Source organism: Ailuropoda melanoleuca, chromosome 6, assembly GCF_002007445.2.
Source record: "Ailuropoda melanoleuca isolate Jingjing chromosome 6, ASM200744v2, whole genome shotgun sequence".
Classification (NCBI taxonomy): domain Eukaryota; kingdom Metazoa; phylum Chordata; class Mammalia; order Carnivora; family Ursidae; genus Ailuropoda; species Ailuropoda melanoleuca.
Genome location: NC_048223.1, coordinates 37,413,912 through 37,418,839, shown reverse-complemented (window position 1 = coordinate 37,418,839; position 4,928 = coordinate 37,413,912). Strand labels below are relative to the sequence as shown.

The 4,928-nt window shown below is 36.7% G+C and overlaps 1 pseudogene; it reads left to right on the top strand.

Annotated features, from left to right (window-relative positions):
- The first annotated feature begins 1,872 nt into the window (after positions 1 to 1,872).
- On the top strand, positions 1,873 to 3,382 carry LOC117802652 (annotated as a pseudogene).
- The last annotated feature ends 1,546 nt before the right edge of the window (positions 3,383 to 4,928 follow it).

Here is a 4,928-nt window from a genome sequence, read left to right as displayed (position 1 = left end):
TTTTGGTTTTTGCCTTACCTAGCAATTACCTCGGTTGAACTAAAACCACAAACCCTGGCTGTCGGGCTAAGCATCTCAATTCTTGGCTCATTATTTTATCCTTAGCTAGGTTGCTTAGAGTCTGCCCCATGCATGCATGCCTCCGGAGATTTGGGCAGAGTTTTTACACAGAATTTGAGGCTTTCTCTTTCTGGCTCTGTTATTTCTGGAATTCTCTCTTCACTTTTCTAGTGGCTGTGGAAGTCCCAAAATCTGTCTCTGAAAGACTGCATGCTTTCTGTTGGAGTTTTAGCCACTCAGCATGGCACTGACCACAGCCTGCCACCAGGCTAAACTCAAAATTGAGAAACACATCTATGTCTTTTCCTTTGTCCCACATCTCAGCCCTTCTGCAGAATCTCCCTATTTTTTGTCTTTCTACAGTGCCTTCAGGCAATTGTTTTTATATTTTGTCTGGAGCATATAGCTTTTCCCAGGAGAATTGGTCCAGTAGGAGCTAGCTTGGCCAGACCAGAAGTGGAACTAAAAGCACACTTTTTAAAGAACATTTAAAGTGCAAATTGCTCCTTCCTGCAATTAGTTCAGATTAGCAAATTTGAAAAATATATCTGTAAGTAGATAAAGGCTTGGAGCTTGAAAACTTCTAGAGGAAACAGTTATCTTTAGGGTCTTAGTAAACTACTATTAACAACCAAATAAGCAGCATAGTTCTTTGTATACTTCAGCATATTTGTGAGATACCAGAAGCTTCTTTGTTAAATCTTTTAGCCAAAGTTTCTATTTCATACTAACCAACTGAAAGTTACCGGGCTGCAACTTATATACCAATTCACAGAGTTAAAGGGAGAAACAAAAAATACCTCAGAGTTGGAGATTTTCCCACTGTCAGCAACTGATAGGTCAATCACACCCAAAAAAAAAAAAAAAAATCGGCAAAAGGCATAGATGAAGACATAGCCAGATTGATGTTTGTAGAATACTACATTTAAGAACAACAGGATACACATTCTCTTCAATTGCACATGACATGTTTACCACATTGGTAAAAATGCTGGACCATGAAACAAGTCTCAGTAAAGTTTAAAAGTTTGGAATATGTAGAGAATGTAATATATCCTCTGACTACATTGGAATTAAATTAGAAATCAATAACAGAAATATATCTTGGGAAACCCCAAATATTTGGAAATTCAGGAACACACTTTTAAATATCTGTGTTTCAAAGAAGAAATCAAAAGGGTATTCAAAAATAGTTTTAACTAAATGATAATGAAAATATGACATCAAAATTTATAAGATACAGCTAAAGCACTACTTAGAGGAAATTTTAGTGCTTGAAATGTTTGTTTTATAAAGAGGTATTTTTTTAAAGATTTTATTTATTTATTTAAGAGAGAGAGAGGAGGGGCAGAGGAAGAAGGACAAAGAGAATCCCAAGCAGACTCTGTGCTGAGCACTGAGCCTGGCCGGGAGCTCGATCTCATGACCCTGAGATCATGACCTGAACCAAAATCAAGAGTTGGAGGCTTAATCAACTGAGCCACCCAGGTGCCCCCAAAAAGAAAAGTCTTAAATGTGCTGTACAATAGAACTTTCTGTGGCAATGGAAATGTTCTGTATCTGTGTTGTCAAGTCTGATAGCCACTAACTAATCCTATGTGGCTTTAATTTTTAATTAATTTAATTTAAATTAATTTAAATTTAGATACCCACATATGGTCATGAGCTACCATATCAAATAAGACAAGTCTAAAACTCAGTGACTGAAGGCTTCCTTTTAAGAAAAATATCCAAAATAAGTAGTAAGAAGGACATGAAAAAGATAAGAGCAGTAGGGAGGAGCTGCAGCAGCCAGGCAGCCCAGCTTCGTGAAGGCTCTGCACAGGCCTCAGCCCCGCAGGTGCAGGCACTGGGCACTCGCCCACCCCCCTCACGATATCCAAGAGGAAGGTCAGCTCCTGCGAGGGGGCAGTGAAAGAGGAGCCCAAGAGAAGGTTTTTGAGGTTGTCAGCTAAACCTGCTCTTGCAAAAGTGGAAACGGAAAAAAAACGGCAGCAGGAGGGGATAAATCTTCAAACAAAAAAGTGCAAACAAAGGGGAAAAGGGGAGCAAAGGGAAGACAGGCTGAAGTGGCTAACCAAGAAATGAAAGAAGACTTACCTGCAGAAAATAGAGAAACTAAAAATGAGGAGAGTCCAGCCTCTCATGAAGCTGGAGAAAGAAGCCATCTGATTAATATCATATACCATGTCTTGTCAGTGGTCCCTGTCTCCCTTCTTGTACAATCCTGAGAAATATTTTTATCAACTACTTCATAAATGGAAGTTTTTTAGTAGCTCTAGAAACATTTTTAAGAAAGAGGGAATCCCACCTCATCCCATTTTTTAAGTGTAAATTTTTTTTATAAGAGGTGAAATCATTTGTTTTTTGTTTGTTTACAACCAGAAAATAGTGAGATATTGAATATGGGAGGCTTTGATAGTCTTGTGTGTCAGCTCAACATTCCATAGATGGGATAGTTTTTATATCCTCTTATACCAAGCATACTAAATGGCAGTTTGGAGTCAGTCAGGCACTTCATATGTCTTGAACATTTTAAATTATATCTATTTCCATGTTGTTTTTGGTAGACTTGTTTCCTAAAGAAAACCACTCCTTGATCTTGGCTGTCCCTGTCAGAATTTTCTGCACTCTGTAACATCTTAGTCTGGTAGTCAAGTTTTCCTAGTAACTTGTTAATGTGCTGTGTGAGATTGAAAATTTGAGTATGTAGTGTATATGATATTAAATTGTGAATTAATGGGACTTAACAGTATAGTAGTGTATCAACATTTGAAGATATTTGTACTTGACATACTGTTAAGGAAAATTTGCCTTCAAATTTTAAGCTGGAAGGACACTGGAATAAATTAGTTTTAGATAAGAATCACAATTACATGATTTTTTAGATTTTCAGTATGTACATTAAGAATTGTGTACAAGTGGAAATATCTGTACTGATCCTTAGATGTGTGTACTAATCCTTAGAACAACCAATAAAAACACAATTATGAAAGAAAAAAATAATAAATTGGAAAATAGACAAAAAGTAGAGAAAAACTATAAATCCAAATTCTTTGTCATTTAAAAGATCAGTAAAATTGATTAGATATAGAGAGAGTACTTATTACCAAGAACCAGAATAAAAGAGGTGTTATCAATCCTGCAGACATTACAAAATTAATAAGGGAATATTAGGAACAATTTTATGCCACAAAAATTCCACAACTTAGATGAACTCTACAAATTCTTTGAAAAACGGACACCTGGGGGCACCTGGGTGGCTCAGTGGGTTAAGCGTCTCCTTTTGGCTCAGGTCCTGATCCCAGGGTTCTGGGATCAAGCCCAGCATCAGGCTCCCTGGTCAGCAGGGAGTCTGTTTCTCCCTCTTCCTCTGCCCCTCCCCCTGCTTGTGCTCTCTCTATCTCTCCCTCTCGCAAATAAATAAATAAATCTATTTAAAAAAAAAATAAACTGACACCTGATGAGACAGAAAATCTGAATAGCCCTATGTCTATAAAAAAAATTCTAATTCAGTGTCAAAAACCTTCCCACAAGCAATTTGGAGCTCTCAGTGTTGGTAGGAATGTAAAATGATATAACCACTTTGGAAAGCTCTAGCATTTTTATTTATTTATTTTTTTAAAAGTAGGCTCCATCCATGCCCATTGTAGAGCCCAACATTGGGCTTGAATTCATGACCCTGAGATCAAGACCTGAGTTGAAATCAAGAGTCAGACACTTAACTGCCACCCAGGCACCCCTCTAGCATTTCTTATAAAACTAAATATGTCCTTATTTGACTCAGCAATTCTAAACACAGTTGTTTACACAAGAGAAATTGGAATATATGTTGACAAACACTTATAAAGCCTATGTGTCCCCATCAGTAGGAAAATGGATACAGAAACAGTGTGTATACAATGGAATGCTACTTAGCAATATCAAGGAGAAAATTACTAATATGTGCAACATGTATGAAACTAAAAAACTGAGTGAAAGAAGCTTTCCACAAAAAGTATTTAGTATTTAGTATTTGATTCCATTTATATGAAATTCTAGAATAGTCAAAACTAATCTATGGTGTGGGGAAAAATCAAAACAGTGGTTCCTTATGGCAGAGTGGGATTTTTTTTTAACTCAAGTATATATATATTTATGTAAACTCAGTGTGTATACATTTAAGATTTGGGCCTTCATTGAATATAAATTTTACCTCAAGAGAAAAAAAAATTGGGGCGCCTGGGTGGCACAGCGGTTAAGCGTCTGCCTTCAGCTCAGGGCGTGATCCCCGTGTTATGGGATCGAGCCCCACATCAGGCTCCTCTGCTATGAGCCTGCTTCTTCCTCTCCCAGTCCCCCAGCTTGTGTTCCCTCTCTCGCTGGCTGTCTCTATCTCTGTCAAATAAATGAATAAAATCTTTTTTAAAAAAATGAATATTGAACTGTAGTTAATGATATATACATGCTGAATTATTTAGAGGAAGTAGCATGATATCTGTAGTTTACTTTGAAATACATCAAAAAGATTAAATGGATTAATGAATGAATACAAGAATGAATATGTGTATAGATATGTGATAAAGTAAGTACAGTCAAGTAAATGTTAATGGTAGAATCTAGGTGGCCTTTAACATACTTTGTTGTGTATGTGAAATTTTTCATAGCAAAATGTTAGGGAGAAAGAGTGAGGAAGAAGTTTGCTTCTAATTCCATGTATACAGAATTACTGCAATGCAGTGAATTTGAACCTTTATTGGATCTGCCTTTATAGACAAGAAAAACATATTATTATTTTTTAAAGATTTTATTTATTTATTTGACACAGAAACAGACAGCCAGCGAGAGAGGGAACACAAGCATGGGGAGTAGGAGAGGAAGAAGCAGGC